Source organism: Pleurodeles waltl, chromosome 5, assembly GCF_031143425.1.
Source record: "Pleurodeles waltl isolate 20211129_DDA chromosome 5, aPleWal1.hap1.20221129, whole genome shotgun sequence".
NCBI classification, from domain to species: domain Eukaryota; kingdom Metazoa; phylum Chordata; class Amphibia; order Caudata; family Salamandridae; genus Pleurodeles; species Pleurodeles waltl.
Genome location: NC_090444.1, coordinates 105,424,000 through 105,441,510, shown reverse-complemented (window position 1 = coordinate 105,441,510; position 17,511 = coordinate 105,424,000).

Below are 17,511 nucleotides of genomic sequence, written 5' to 3'. Positions count from 1 at the left end.
AAGACAGGTGGCTAGGGGTGCGGCAGACACGCCTCAAGATAGTGAGGAGGGCTCCACTATCAGTAGTGCATTTGCCACAGACACCAGGGTCTTGAGGAGTGGCAGTGCACGGCAGGGATCTACAGACGCTCCAGGCACTAGCCATGCTGGGCGTCCCAGGCATAGGATTTGAGCTACGCACTTACAAACAATTGAGGCACATGAGGTTAATGTGTCCTCATAGCAGGTGGACATTTACAGCCCCTGACCAATAGTTCAGTTCTATAGTTTTTTTGTTCACTTAATTAAAGTTCTTGTTTGTTTCACTTCACACCTGGGCTCTTTGTGTGTGACATTTGTGTGTGTGGTGACAGGCAGCACATACCTTCCAAAGTATTGGTTTGCAATGTGGTCCCGTCTCTGTCTGCCTTGATTTGCAATGCTTCTATTCCCATGATGGCGATGTGGTAGCTCTTGCTCGTCATCCTCCGAATCTGGGTCTTCAGGGGTGAGATATAGCCCACGTCTGGTCGCAATGTTGTGCAGTATAGAGCATGCGCCAACGATCTTGAATGCTGTTATCGGGGCATTCTGGAGGGCACCTCCACATCGGAATCTTGCCTTCAACAGTCCAAAGGTCCTCTCTATAACATTTCAGGTCCTCCTATGTGCACTGTTGTATCGCCTCTCAGTCTCATTGCTGGGTGTTAAGTACGGGGTAAGTATCCATGGTCGAAGCGCATATGCACTGTCACCTGTTTGGCAAAAATGAACAATGTTAGCAGGGCATGGATGGGTTCCACATTGACCTGTGTGTATGTCTTCAAGGTGTATTCAGCTATACCTAGGAGATATCCGTCTCCAAACTCCCCACGTTCTAGGCGTTGGTGTATCCCACTGTGCCTGAAAATGTAAGAGTCATGTGTACTCCCTGGAAATTTGGCTACCATGTCTGCTATAACATAATGGGCGTCACATACCACCTGGATGTTCAGTGAGTGGATACACTTCCGGTTGCAGAACAGATATTCCAGATTTGCAGGAGGGCATATTTGTATATGTGTCCTGTCTACACACCCTATTACATTCGGGAAGTTGGCAATCCTGTAGAATTCCAACTTGGTGCTGTTGATTTCTGCCTCATTCCTGGGAAGGTATATGTATCTGGACATGTGTGTGAGTATGACATCTAGGAATGATCTGAAGAACCGTGAGAGTGCACTTTGGGATACCCCACCTGCCACAGCAATGACGCCCTGATAGGCCAAGAGGTGCAGGGAGCATAGCACTTGCACATGTGTAGGGATGGCGCTGCCGCGCACAGTCTGGCGTTAAAGCTGCGGATTGAGTAGATCTATTAATTCTGATATTGCTGCACTGCTGAGTCTGTATTTATCATATATCTCCTCCTCAGTTTGTTGGAAAAGTGTCTGTCTGGTTCTGTACATCTTCTCCTGTCTCTGGCTCCTCCTCCTCCTCTGCTGTGCGGCGTGGACTCTCCTCCTCCTTGCTATCACATATATCTCTGCCATCTTGAGTAACCCAGGTGCCTTCTGGGTCTCCTTTTATACTTTGGTTCTGGTTACCACCTGCTCTGAGTTAGTGGTAAATTGGGTGTGCAAAATGGGCTTTTTGCGACTAGTCGCAATTTGCGAGTGGCTTTTTCATATGGTTTGTGACTCGCTAATGGCTCGCGTCGCAATTTGCGATTCGGAAATGGGGTTTTTGCATCCCATTTCCGATTTTGCGGGGTAGCAAATTGCGATTCGGGCCATTTGCGACTCGCAAAATTTTGCTACATCTGGCCCATACTGACTGACCACTAGAATGCCCCAGATACTCTACACTTCCATTCTTAAAAAAAAACAATTTCCTTTCTTGAGGGTAAACTCTTTTCTCACTCTTTCCTCATGTTCACCTTCCATTTTTCCAAATATCGACACGTCTTGAAAGCATTATACCCCGTCCATTGTGCCAAACTATTCATCACATTCTGAAATACTGATGTCACAGAATTGACCCCAAAAGACATGGATACAAATCTGTACATCAAAAAGCACCACAAATGCTGTCAAATGTTCATATTCTTCATGCCAACAAATCTGGTGGCAGGCTGATGTCATCTCAAGCATAGTGAAAACTTTAGCATCTGTCAACAAAGAAGTGATCTTGGTGACATTACGCAGCAGATGCTTGTATACAATGACACATTTATGTAGTTCTGTTAAATAAATACAGAGGCCTTCTTCACCATTGTGTTTGCAAGTTTCTGGCGTTGAGGCTAACCACACAGTGACTTCCACCAGTTCAATTATGCCTTTTTCCAATCCGTGCAATTTGTTCTGTCACTGCTTCTATGGCTTTAAATCTTACCTTGATAACTATTGACTTGGAAACAATTCTCAATCTAATTTGGTGAACATATCCTTTCAAACTTCAAAGTTCTTCTCTTAAAACCTCAAGGAACTATTGCACAAATGTTTTGGATTCCAAATCCAAGCTACTCACTTGCACATGTGGATTGGCATTGAGATGCAGCAGAGGTGCTGAGCCCTTCTGATGGAACCAATTAAGACCACTGTTTCCTACATTTGGCAAATACACCTTAATAACTATTGTGCTTCAAAATATCCTTTCAATTGAATAAGCTTGCCACCACAAGCATAAGGTTTCAGTTCAGCGTCTTTACAGTTTTCCTTGCCCTTGAACATGTGCCAAAAATTCCAATGTGAAATTAAAGTCAGCAGAAGCCATTATCATCCACACCTTATTCCATTCAAACACAGCTCACAAAAAGAAAAATTATTAGAAAGACTGTGTCCATTCCTAGAAACCTTCAAGGTATATTCTCATCAGTGTAGTTAACATCCTTGACTTCATGTATCTTGACAGTCTTTTTGACACACCCACAATTCCACTAATGGTAAAAGTTTTACAGACAGGACGCAAGGCAGAACACACCTAAGCAAACCACATCTAAAATGCACTCCTTTGGTTTTTAACCCTTTACTGTTCTTTCCTTTAGTGTCCACGGCTTGCACACTTACTTTGCTGGAACCATTTTTTAAGTTCATTCATACTTGCCTGAGAATGTTCTATGCCCGCACCTACTGCGACAACTTCAAAGCTCTTCATGCACCTTGTGACAGTTGCACTGAAGCATGCACTGATCTCTAATTATTTCTTCCACATTCACACTAAATTTACTTGAGATGGTTGGCTTCCTGAGAGCAGATACAAAATCCTTCGGAGTTTCTTTTTCATATTGTTCCCTTTTGCCAAATGATACCACCTCTTGAGTACACTAATGACCTAGGCTATGTAATGGTTTTTCCAGCTTAGTAATGCAAATTTCAAATTCTTTCAGATATTCTTTACCATCCTCATCTAATTGAAAAGCTTTGAGTCCCTATAGCCATAAGCAATGCATAAACGAGACGTTTTCTTCTCAGCATTAAGATCAGTGCCGGAAGCTTTGATTTCAATAATAAACAATTTCTTCGTTGTTGCCAAATTAATTGGAGATTGGCCAGGAAACTTTATAAAAGGGCGATGGTGTTGTTTTGTATTTTGTGAACTAAGATTAACAAATCACACACAAGACAAACACATTTAAAAACCAAGAACAATACACAGACAATACACCTGTGCCTCCAGCCAAAAGAAATGCCTCCAGCAACCAGTATTCAATGCGACACCTGAGTCAACAGATAAGATTCACACAGTTCTGCTTTGCACTTAATGTTACAAAAGGCTCCCAGACTTCTACAGTAATACTGCATTTGAAACTGGGTAACAGTGCACGAAATAATGGTGGGATATGATGATGTCTCTTGATGTGCTTTGGCCTTCTGACACAAAATTACAAATGATCAGCTTTAAAAAGTATGGCACTGTTGGGACATATGGGTCCCTCGCGTGATGAAGGGCATGCACCCCTGCCCTGAGGACCCCAGCTGTAACGGTATCTGGATCCCCAGTTCTGATTTTTGTTAAGACCGGAAGGGGTGCCCAAAGTGCTGCCCTTGTAGTGGTGAAGGGCAGCTGCCTTTACCAGAGTTAAGAGGCACACACATGGCGGTGCCAGCATCCTCTGCTTTTGTAATTATGATCAGTAAAGTGAGCAGACCTTTTTACCTATATCATTGAAAAGGCGCCTACCGGCCACTCATATAAAGTTCTGCTGCTCTGAGCTTAACTTTCCCATGGTCTACATCATGCCTACAAGTAGTGCTGTGTTGTGTGTGTGCGTCTGCATGTGCGTGCACAGATGTACATGTACCTGTGAGTGGTACAGTACATAGAGGCCAGTGGGTTCCATATTAGAATCCCAGGGCCTAGGAAAGGTATGTGAAAGTGGAAGAGCCCCACATACACATTTACTCATTGCTTCAGTCCTGATAGCTATTCAATACCCTCTGGGAAGGGAGAGCTAGGCTCTCCTGTTCACTTCTAGAAGACTCATTGATTCTGAAAAGATCACTGGGTCCCCACTGAGACATCTCTTTCCTGAGATGAAAAATAATAAAGAGTAGGGTGTGATGCCTCTGTAACCTGTTGTTTGTTTGTGGCATATATCAGTGTAGCTGACATTCAAATGTGTTGCACGAGTAACTGATGACCTGTACTGAGATCTGAGTTGGAGTCGCTCCTGCTGTAACAGACTACTTCCTTGGCAAAGAACAGGACAAAGGATGAACACTTCAAAGGAGGCACTTCCCACCACATGAAATTCAAAGCATGAGACAGTAAATCACATTTATATCTGGAAATGGAATATAAAAAGGGGAGCTTGAGTCATCCAAATTATTAGCTATCAAACAGTCAGCTGTGGCTGTACCTCAAGGGCGAGAAGCTCCGCAAGACTTCTGCCTTGCATTACCAGGATAAGGGATCAAAGTCGGCCAGTCTCTCAGCTGAATGTGGTGATATCACCCAGGAACTCAAGACCACCTGCTCTGGAGCCTGAAGCACCAGCATCTGCCTCCCTGCTGAGACCAGAGGATCCTGTGAGAAGAACTGGATAGAGCGAGGTCCAGTGGAGGACCCAGGTGAGTAGATCCCTGAAGTGCAGTGTGAGATAATGAGAACAGCACTAATCGGCCATCCGCCCATGTGTAGAACCAAGTCAGCAACCCCATATGCCAAAGGGCACTGTTGTGAAGATAATCACTACAGCACAGATCTGGCCATTTAATCATGTGCTGAACCAAGATGGTGACCTTGTAGGCCAGAGGGGGATGCAATGAAAAAATGGTGACTGCACCGATTGGGTCATCCCCTCATGTGCTGAAGAAAGTCAGTAATCTCAGATGTCAGAAGGGGGCTGCCATGAACATAATCACAGCTGGACTAGGTGGGCAGTCTGGCTGTGTGCTAAACCAAGTCAGCAAGCCCATATGCTGTTGTGAATATATTAGCTCCTGCTTTTGCAACAATAGGGCCGTCTGCCTGAGTGCTGAATAAAATCAGTGACCCCGTATGCTAGAGGGGCCGCTGTAAAGTTATAACTGCTGCTGCACTGATTGGGCTGTCCACCCTTGTGCTGAACAATGTCAGCAACCACGTATGCCTGAGGGGACCACTGTGAAGACATAACTCCTGCTGCACCAATTGGCCATCCGCACATGTGCAGGTCAAAGTCGGTGACCCCATGTGCTAGAAGGGGGACCCTGTAGCTATTTGTTGACACATCAATAGGGCAGTCTGCCTGTGTGCTGTCCAAAAGTAAGCAACCACTATGCCAGAGGGGTCCATCGCAAAAAGCAAGGGCAGTTGCCCTGATGCTCTATATGCCAAGAGGGAGGGCAGTTGCTGTGTACAGCGTGTGAGCACAAAGAGTAGCGGGTACTGACCGTTGCTCCCAGAGCACGGACTGAAGCATTTGAAGCCACATGACTGCCCCGGCCTACCAGCGGGATCAGAGGAAGTTACTGCATCATCGGAGGAGTGCAGCGAATGAACAACCACCTTGCTTGCAGTTACAAGACTACTGCTCATCCCGACATGTGCTCCAGTCCACTGCAACACCGGATTGCTGAACACTCCCAGGATCTTCCTAGTACCAGCAGGAGCAGATAAGACTGATTGGCCAGGGGGTATTTGCTCTGCCTCACAGAAAGCAGTAGTAGAACTTCTAAAACTTGAACTTGTTGTAGGGTCTAACCTGAATGTTACCTATCACAAATGGGGATAACCAATGTTGGGAGATGGGACACACGACTCTCTCCAGACAATGCTCGAGTGCAGGCCATGTGAGTACTGTGTTTATTGTTTGTGTATGTCACACTTCACTTTGTGTTCATATAAAAAATTATAGTTTGTCATAAAAGCGAGTATTTGGTTGGACATTAATTTCCTTGATTTGCTGAACGCATTTTAAGTCTTGAGCCTGTGTTCATTGGACCCACATTCCTCCAAGGTGCAATGAATTGCTCAACCCTCGCTACCACTGAGAGCCAAGTACTGAAGGGGTACTAGGCCCATTTATTCATGATTCATAGTAGGTCAGGCCCCGGGAGATCAGGAGTAAAATGCCTCAATCACTAGGGTTGGGCCCCAGTGCTCCAACTTGCCCCATGGCTCCCTGAAAGGAGTTCTGGCAGGCACAGAAAAAGTATTGTACTGTAGGCTTACTAACTTCTGATTAATGAAGATTAATGTGTTCCTTCAACTAATCACACTTCAAATAATTTCAAACTTCTCCTCATGTCTGGTAATGTGTGACACAGAAACTGACCTCTTTACACCTCACAGGGGAGCCAGGCAGCTTTGTGAGGCTACTACAGTGGTAATGTTGACTTATATGTGCGTGTTGACATCACACGCTGTAACTCTGTCCAAGTCTTTCTCAGAGGTAACTCCATCAAACATGGTGATGTTGTATGATTGCCACTTATTCCATGGTGGTCTTTCAAAGAGGCTATTCCATTAGACATGCTAGCAGATCAAGTCTACTACTGGCTCAATGACAGTCTTTCAAAGAAGTACGTTGTGGCACATGAGTACCTCTATATTGGGCAGTTGACGCTTCACCATTCCTTATGGAGTTACCTCCACGCATAGCATTGGAGCCTGCTAGATATCAACAATTTGCTAAATTAAAAAGTAGCAATTTACCTCCCTACATAAGGACTATTTTTCTGGTGTTTTAGGAAGTATCTTTGGTGTGTCAGCTATTTGCCAACTTGAGCATTAGGCATTGTTTATAAAGAGGAGAAGTGATGTGCAGTGATGTAGCAATATGTGTCTCATCTCCTGAACAAATAAGGGGTCTTACTCATCTTATGAAAGTTTTAAAATAAAAGTTCGATTTTGTGTTTTAAGACTTGTTTATACAATGCAAACGTACTAAAGATAACAGAATAATGCTAACTAATTTTCGCATTGTGCTTCAAAAGTAGTGGTCTAGTTGCCCAGTTCACAGAAATAATCATAAATCTGCACCCACTGATGTACTCCTACATACGAGTGCTGATTTATGACTTTTGCCTATTCATTAACCTTCCCAGGAGTAAGTCAGGGAAGCTGCCTGTTAGACCTGACATCCTTGGTGGGGGCTCCCCTAAACCTTTAACATTCACCCCTCCTGATTTGCTGGATTTGATGTTGTCGACTATAGCATTCTTTGCAGGTTACCACTGCTAACCAGTCAAAAGTGCTTGTTATCTCTCCCTAAAACATGGTAAATTTGACCTACACCTGATTGGCCCAATTTGTTTACTTATAAGTCCATAGTTTATGGTACTACATGTACCTAGGGCCTGTAAATGAAATAATACTAGTGGCCCTTCAGCACTTATTGTGTCATCCAGTAGTGCAGCATTTTAAAACATGTCTGAGGCCTGCCGGTGCAGCCTGTAGCGTGGTTTTAAACTGCTGTTTTGGCCTGGCAAAATAGACTTTTTGTAAGGGCTAGACCTTTCTTATTAATAATAATAATAGTATAATATATGTCACCACTAAGATATGCACTTAAGGGCCATAGGGATGGGTGCATTGTATTTAAAAAGTAGGGCATGTGCGTTTAAGTTTTTCATATCCTAATAGTAAAATACTAAGTCATTTTCAGTACTGTAAGGCCCATTGACTAACTCTACCTTAAGACACTTAATAAGTGCTAACTTTGGATTGACTGTAGGTAGAGATGTCATGTTTAGACTCAAATGAATTGAAATCCTCTATAATGATAAAGTCAGATTGTAAATCAAAATAAAAAAATGCCACTTTTAGAAATTTGACATGGTGGCGAAAAACAATGGATTAGGAAGCAGCCCGAGCTATTGCCAGTGACTGAGAATAACTCATGCATTCCATCTATCACCTTGCTAGTTTAGCATTTGATGCCCTAAGTGCGCTGCATATGCCAAGACGTGGGTTGTGGACTCACTCTGTGTTGGAAAATGGGTTATTGGTAAGGGCAGGTAACTACTTACACTCAGCAATAGGCCACTAACCTCCACTTAGGTCCACTTAGGTCTCAGTAAATTAAACCTAGCTCAACCCTTGGTAGCTTGGCAACGAGCAACAAGTCTTAACAGGAGACAAATCGTAAAGCATTCAAATATCACAAAACAATAATGAAATAAAACACAGGAAACAGTTTAAAAATCCAAAAACAATTTATAAAAATAGGAAATAATTTTAGCTTTAAAATGACACCAAAACAGATACAATTGGATAAAGAGAACAGGAGATATGATTTTTTTAAGAATGAATGCTTTTTAGCACTTAGAAACGAATAGTGCCAATCTGGTCATCTGGTCATACCACGACCGAGGCAGAGTCAAAGTTTGAGGCCGACTGCGATGGAGCCCTGCTCGGCTACAGCTCGTGGGAGGACTTGGTCAAAAGTTTACCTTTGGACTTAGTCGTTTTCTTGAAGATTCTCTTCAGCGGGACAAAGTCGCCAGTCCAATCCGACCTCTTGCAACTCTTCCTTGGATACCCGTTGCAGTAGCCCTCGGTGGAGATTTTTACCTTTGGACTTAGTCGTTTTTTTTAGATGAAAATCCTTCGACCGGGGCAAACCTGAATCTTGATCTTACGTCCCTGGAGCCCTCTTCGGATGGGGGCCCGGTCAACTTTCTAGCTTCGGACTTAGTCACTTTTCTGAGATTTTCCTCACCGGGACGAACCTGCAAGTCAGGCCGGGTCATGGCTGAGGTAAGCCGGCTAGAGTTGCAGCAGCGGGTCGGTCCCTTTATGGAGCTTTTTTTCAAAAGTTCTCCAAACTTTTCCAAACTTCTGGATCTTCTTCCAGCTGTTCCTTTAAGGTTCTTTTGAGGTCCACAGCTCACCCCAAGGCTCCAGAAGCTCTGAGATGCTCCTGAAGGGTGTGGACTACAACTCCCAGAATGCACCTGGCACAAACTCCTTTTTGGCTACTGGACAGTGGTCAGCTGGATAGTTTCTTCAGGAGTTGGTGCAAGGACTCTGGTTAGCAAGTTTACACCTGCAGCAAACAGGGAGTCTCTTCTTGAACCAGTTGAAGCCAGGCAAAGTCCTTCTTCTGGTGAACAACAAGTGTGCAGTAGGTACAGTCCTCCAGAGTGCAGTGTCCAGATGCAGGCCAGGGGTCCAGCAGGTCAGTCCTTATTCTCCTGTAGTTCTTCCTTGTAGGAATCTGAGGTGTGGGTGCAGGTCTGCCAGCTTTATCCTTGCTCCTGGGTAGAAAACAGGGGGGTCATGGTTCTCCCATCAGGTGCAGAGTCCTTCCCCCTGTGATGACCACTTCTTTGGAAGTGTGGCAAAAATCAGTCCCAGGGAGCAACATTTCTCAAAAATACATCATGGCTCAAAATTATTTTTGGAGGTTACATCTGGATGAGCCTACCCACTGGTGTGGCTAAAAATCCTAAACACACCCTCTCCTGCCCTCTCCTAATCTAGTCAAGGCGTCACCTAATTGTCTGGATTTGCAGGATGTGAGGGAGGTGCTTGGTTGCTCCAAATGTCCTCCCCTGCCTTTGAAAGCCAGTTTGGCAGTCTTCCCCGCTTCCTGCTTCCCCGTCTGCTGAGGGAAGATCTCCCCCCGACACATCTCTTTGTGTTGAGCCAGGCCACTTCACACCTCATCAAGGCAGCCAGGCTGCCAGAGGCTGGCCAATCACAGCAAAGCAGCAAAAACAATGCAGGGCTGAAGTTGGCAACGTTTCAGGTAAAGTTTAAAACTCTTTTCCTGAACAAGTTATATTAAATCCCACAACTGGAAGTTGTGGAGTTTATTATAACAATTAATTTGATACCAAACCTGAGGTATCTGTTACTTAAGGGGACTTTTAAAATAAAAATAAAATCTCCCCATTCTAGCCGATAGAGACCATTCACCATAATGAAGAAAAAAAGAATTTGGCTGTTTTACCTCACCAGGAAAGGTCCCTGCTTATAGTTACATGGCACCCAGCTCTAGGGGCACACAGGGCACACCTTAGGGGTGACTTATGTGTAAAATAAGGTAGATTAAGACTTTGGAACTACTTTTAATTCCAAAGTCGAATTTGCGTGTAACTTTAATTTAAAAGTAGCCAGCAAGGCAGGCCTGCCTTTAAAATGACACTGGACACCTCAGCAGTGCACCTATGGGTGCACGACCTATGTTGGGGTCCCTAAACCTACATGCCCTACCATATACTAGGGACTTATAGATAGGTTAATATTGACAATTATAAGTAGTCTAATTTGCATACCCACTTTACACTGTGCACTGGCCCTGGGACTGGTAAGTAGCACCCAGGGCACAGGCAAGGGTCAGTAACCACCAGTATCTGTCCAAAAAGTTTGGGGATGACCAGGGCAAAAAGGAGGAATTTCCTACACTCTGCCACTGGAACCAAGCTATGCCTGGCTGAAGAGCCCTTATAAGGGTGAAACCGGTCCTGGGTTGCTTGTGTTCTAGTTCAGTGAGGACCTGGCCTTGCAGTTCGGACTGGACTGTTCCCATGAGGAGCAAGGTCAAGATATATTGCTTGGTCCAAACTGAGGTGGCATTATTGCGAAAAACATAATTGAGATGTTGCCCAATAGATTGCCAATGGCTGAGATTAATTCAAGCATACCACCCATCACCTTGTTGTTTTTACTTTTAGAAAGTGACTATTTTCCTACCCTAACCATTGTTTGCCTCTGCCAGTTGCATGAGTCACATGACTGTGAATGGCTCCACTGTTGGGCTTTGTGTATTCCTCCCAGACAGTGACATCAAAGGAGACTGCCCTGCTGCCAGAAGGACTGCCTTGCTGCTTGAACGCGAGCAGGACCATCTCCCTGAAGCCAAAACCACCAGAGGTGTCTCTAAGGGCTAGCTAGACTGCCTCATGTGTGAGCTAAAGGGACATAACAAGCTTCTGAGGTTGCTGGCCTCTGCTGGAGCAAGTCCTAATTCCTACTGGGCTCCTGTGTGACCTGTGTGAGACATAACAGTCTCAGGAGGTTGGTGACCTAACTGGAGTAAATCCTAATCCCCCAAGTGGTTCTCCCCAGATCCTGGCTCTTGGTAGTGGTATTGGAGGTGCTCTCCAAAAATCTAGGACTTAGAAAATGTTTGTGCCAAGCTGCCAGAGAATTAATTGTGGGTTAATTTAGTGACTTTTGTGGGTCACTTTAAAAAGGATTGCAGCTGGTACCTGAGTGGGGCTTTTATCCCTGTCAACCTATTATCTTCCGTATGCTGCAGGTAAATAACAGCCACTACCTCTCTGCAGGTAAGAACAATAACGATATTGGAACACCCCATCACCCAAAAAAGAAGTGCTGTTAATACTCGAGCATCCTCTCACCTGAATGATTAGGGGAAAATACATCTCCTGCTCCCACACACTCTCCTCAACCCAGTTCTCTATAGGAAGCTTAATAAGTCAAGCAAAAGCAGAGCAAGTATATTTACATTAATCTACTTTTCTTTGGCCAATTAGGAGTTCCTTAGCAAATGCAATCAGAGGAACTGTAGGAGAAACCAATCTGGTGAGACACTACCAGTGCTTCCACACCTCTCCCTTTCTGCCCACAGCACACAATATTGATGTTGCGAGTTTCTAGACAAAGAATGATTGCCCTCTTTGTGGGCCTGTAAATACAGCCAGCTATGGGGCCATTCCCATTGGCTGGCCATGTGTTAAAGTACAACACCAGGTACGAATAGTAGCTATTGCCCGATGTGCTCGTTTCCTCAGTTATCTGTTAAACCGAACACTGGTCATATATTGAAACTGCAGCCCCCTTTGTCTCTTCAACCTGGTCTGGCAATTGCAAATTATATAACCTGCAACTGGTTATTTCAGGTGAATAGCTTCTCATTTTGTTTCACAATAGATTTTTTTCAAATGATTATGTTGTCTTCCTTGTATGACAGTTCCTAAACACCATACCCCAAGGGCACAAGCACAAGCAAAGTTAACTGAGCTCCCATTCATTGATGCTCTACCCTGCCAGACCAACCCACACACCTCTATATTGTGAAGTAGTAGAATGCAGGGTAAACCTTCCCTCTCTAGAATCAGCTGAGAAGCACAGGAGGGTTCTGCATATTTGTAGTGCCCCAAATGTGCAAGAAAACAAAAAAGAGAGAATGGAAGGATATTCATTACAGGTAAATCCACATCCCTCCCATTGGATTATCCTCGTACATCCTGGGTAGGTGCAAAAACAAAAAGCAGGATCAATGTGAGTTGAATGGAGATTCAGTAAGTATACCCCCAGATGTTGTGATCTACTGCACTGTGTGCTGGTATGCCAAGCAGTGTGCTCCCCCTTTTCCCCATTAGAATGAGTCTTCCTTGGATTCCCTTGCGGTAGAGGGTAGGTGAAACCCTAATTCTTTTTAACTGAATGGTGATGAGGGTACGTGTTTACACCTCAAAGCAGTGGACGGTAGGTGAGACCCTGGTTCTGTTTAGGTATATGATGATGGGGGTACATGGTTACACTCCAATTCAGTAGAGGTGGAAGAAATTTGAGTGTTGAGTTGTGGAAGGCAATGGGCTGGTCCTGTTATAGAGTGTGTGATGTGGAAGGGAACAAGTAGTTTGTGTTCTCTGTTGGGTGAGCAGGGAAGTTTTGAGTTATTTGTACACTCTATGGAATGTATGGTTAACTGTGTTTTAGCATCTTACATCCCATTGGGGTATTGAAGTTAAGCAGAGAGTGTTTGTTAACCTGTTCCGTATATTTCAGTGGGGTGGTACTCATAATTTTGAAGGCTGGTTGATGGGGGTGTTTTGCCTTTTTCTGTTCTGATGAATATTTCTTTGTTTTCATAAGGGGGAGGTGTGTTGTGGCCTCTGAATTTGTGGAATGTATTGATTAACTGTGTTTTAGTATCTTACATGCCATTGGAGTATTGAAGTTATGCAGAGAGTGTTAGTTAACCTAATCTGTGTATTTCGATGGGGTTGTACTCAGAATTGTGAAGGACGGTTAATAGGGGTGTTTTGCCTTTTTCTGTTCTGTTAAATATTTCATTGTTTTTATAAGGGGGAGATGTGTTGTCGCCTCTTGCTACCTTATGCATTCTTAATGTTCCCTGCTGCTCAGCCAGTGAGTGAGGTCATTGTATGGTTGGAATGTTGACTGTGTTTGTGCTTGGATGTGTAGACAGTTGGAGTGAGAAGGGGTGAGCGGCAGGATTCTGCTCCTGGTAGGGCTTTATCTGAAACCTACAACTAAGCTAATAAACCTAATTCTTTTATAACCCATGAGTAGCCATCATTGATTTCAACACACTGCCTGTGCCAACAACAATGACAACTTGAATACTTGTGATTAAACTAAAGAGGCTGGGAGAAGATATGTAGGAAGCTGGCTCTGTATATACTATCTCAAAGTGAGAGATAGTGTGATCAGAATCCAGGGGTTCCCCTTAGAGGTTGATAGTGGCAATAATAGATAATACTAATACTCTACTTGTGGTAGTGTGGTCGAGCAGTTAGGCTTATCAGATTGTAGTGTTAAGCATTTGCTGTACACACACAGGCAATAAATGGGAACACACACTCAAAGACTTAACTCCAGGTCAATAAGTTTTTATATAGAAAAAGATTATTTTCTTAATTTATTTTAGAACCACAAGATTCAGATTTCAAGTAAGTACATAAATTGTAAGGTACATGTCATAGGTAAATATAGAACTTTGAATCAAAACAGTAATGTACACAGTTTAGCATAAAATGGCAATAGGCTATTTTAAAAGTGGACACTGCAAAATTCAACAGTTCCTGGGGGAGGTAAGTAAAGATTAGTTTGTCAGGTAAGTAAAGCACTTACAAGTTCAGTCTCCGGGGCATAGGCAGACCACTGTTGGGGGTTCTAGTCCCCAAAACACCCAGCACCAGCAACACAGGGCCGGACAGGTGCAGAGGTCAAAGAGGGGCCCAAATAACATAGGCGCCTATGGAGACTAGGGGTGCTCCGGTTCCAGTCTGCTAGCAGTTAAGTACCTGCATCCTCGGGGAGCAGACCTGGGGGGGTTTGTAGAGCACTGAGGGGGTCCCCAACAGGCACACAAAATACACTCTCAGCAGCACAGGGGCGGCCGGGTGCAGTGTGCAAACAAGGCATCGGGTTTTGTTTTGGAATCAAATGAGGGACCCGGGGGTCACTCTGGCGATGCAGGCAGGGCACAGGGGGGTTTCTGGGGCCAGCCACCAACTGGGCAAAGATGAGGGCCACCTACTGGTCACTCCTGCACCGGTAGTTGGTTCCTCTCGGGACTGGGGGCTGCGGGTGCAGTGCTTCTTCCAGGCGTCAGGTTCTTTGTTACCGGGCAGTCGCGGTCAGGGGGGTCCTCTGGATTCTCTCTGCAGGCGTTGTCGTGGGGGTGCAGGGAGGTCGTCTCAGGGTGGGCACATCGTTGTAGTCGCCTGGGGGTTCTCTCTACGGTGCTGGTTTCTCTGGACATGGGCCGGGGGCGTCTGTGGGAACTCACGCTTCAGGAGTGAGGTGAGAGTCCCTTTAAAGATGGTTTCTTCTTTGTTGCTTTGGACGGAGCCGCTGTCCACAGGAGTTTCTTGGTCTTTTGGATTTGCAGGGCAGTCCTCTGAGTTGGCAGAGGTTGCTTGGCCAGCTGGATGCATCACTGTTACAGATTATTTGAATCTGGAGACAGGCTGGTAGGGCCGGGGCCTAAGGAGTTGTTGTCTCCTTCTTCTCTGCTGGGTTTTCAGGTCAGCAGTCCTTCTTCTTGTTAGGTCGTCCGGAATCTGATTTCCTGGGTTCAGGGTTGCCCCTAAATACATAATTTGGGGGGGTGTTTAGGGCTGGAGGGCAGTAGCCACTGGCTACGGTCCCTGATGGTGGCTACACCCTCCTGGTTTCTCCTCCCTTTGGGGAGGGGGGCACATCCCTAACCCTATTGGGCTAAATCCTCCATGCCAAGATGGAGGATTTTCTAAGGAAGCGGTCACCTCAGCTTTGGACACCTTAGGGGCTGTCCTGGCTGGAGGGTGACTCCTTGTTTTTCTCAATATCTCTTCTGGAGTTGCCGCCAAAAGTGGGGGCGGTGTCCGGGGGGCGGGCATCTCCACTAGCTGGAGTGGCCTCGGGCATTGTAACACCAGGCTTGAGCCTTTGAGGCTACCGGCCAGGTGTTACAGTTCCTGCAGGGGGAGGTGTGAAGCACTTCCACTAAGGACAGGCTTTGTTCCTGGTCACAGAGTGCACAAAGGCACTCACCTCATGTGGCCAGAAACTAGTCTGGAAGTGGCAACCTGGCAGAGACCGGTCAGCCTAGCACTAGCAGTTGGGCTGGCATGCAGGGGGCATCTCTAAGATGCCATCTGTGTGCATTTCTCCAGAAATCTGGCACTGGCATCAGTGTCGATTTATTGTGCTGAGAAGTTTGATACCAAGCTTCCCAGTATTCAGTGTAGCCATTATGGAACTGTGGAGTTCATGTTTGACAAAGTCACAGACCATATACTCTATGGCTACCCTGCACTTACAATGTCTAGGAATTGGCTTAGACACTGTAGTGGCATAGTGCTCATGCAGCTATGCCCTCACCTTGGTATAGTGCACCCTGCCTTAGGGCTGTAAGGCCTGCTAGAGGGATGACTTACCTATGCCACAGGCAGTAGGTTGTGGGAATGGCACACTTAGGGGAGTGCCATGTCGACTTAGTCATTCTCTCCCCACCAGCACACAAAAGCTGTGAGGCAGTGTGCTGAGTGAGGGGTCCCCAGGGTGGCATAATACATGCTGCAGCCCTTAGAGACCTTACCTGGCCACAGGGCCCTTGGTACCAAGGGTACCTTTTACAAGGGACTTATCTGTGTGCCAGGGCTGCGCCAATTGTGGAGACAAAGGTACAGTTTTAGGGAAAGAACACTGGTGCTGGGGCCTGGTTAGCAGGGTCCCAGCACACTTTCAATCAAAGCTGGCATCAACAAAAGGCAGAAAGTTAGGAGGTAACCATGCCAATTCTGGCATTTTCCTACAATATGTGCCTTAGTGTTTCAGGCAGAGTGCTCATCTACTACATTTGAAGGGAGCCAGTTGATGCAATTACATGTTAGACATTATTTCTCAGCCTTGCTCTTTAACAACCTATAGCATTCTGGGAGTTGTAGTCATGATTCATTTCAAGTGGAATAACACCCCTAAATACTTTGGAAAAGGAAATCCCAGGACTGTACCAGGACTGGCACATAGTGTCTCTGGTGACACGAACAAACTTGTCTGATAGCCTTGCAACAGAGTTACTGAGGCGAGGAGGGTTTTCTAGGATTGATAGGGCACAATGACACTGTTCCACATGAATACAAGGAAAGAGCGAGAGTTGGCAGCCCAAACACCAGTAAGGGCTTCCAAAATACCATGGATAAGAAGGCCCAGGTTTAGGAGTAACATATGGAGTGATAGAAAATTGAAAATAGGAATAATGTAAATGACAGCTAATATAGCCTTATAGCCTGGCTATACTGGCCAAGAAAGGTCCACTCCCTTGCTATAGGCTTGAGCAGGCAGCTAGCAGCTATAGCAAGGGAGCACGGCTTTATCTTCCATTATAAGTCCCTCTGGCAGGCTATAAGGCTATTAGAACATTCTGCCCTGTGATAGCAGATGATCTAATTGAAAATGAACATCTCCCAGGAGTCACAGGGGCTTTCAACGCCCCTGTATCTCTGAGCCATCTAAACCTTTCACAACTTCTGCTGTGTATGTTCAACACTGTAAGTCACCGGAGGAGGGAGGGTGGAAGAAGCACTGTGTGCCTTTTTTCACAGCCTCTCTCTATCCTGAAGGGAATTATATAATACACAAGGAGGAGCCCAGAAAGTCATCTTTGAACCAGCAATGGCTTAAAAGATGCTGAGGGAGTGCTGAATGAGAATTTAGCAGTGTTTTCACCCATTCAGATGAGACCTAACCATGCCACCCCACCACTCTTTGTTTGTCCACAGCACACATTAGGGATGGTGTGAATTGCTAGACACACAATGCTCCCTGTGTGGAATCATAAATATGGCCAGCTATGGTACTATACCTACTGGTTATCCAGGTCCTGGCAGTAATAGTAGCGATTACCCTGTTTGCCCG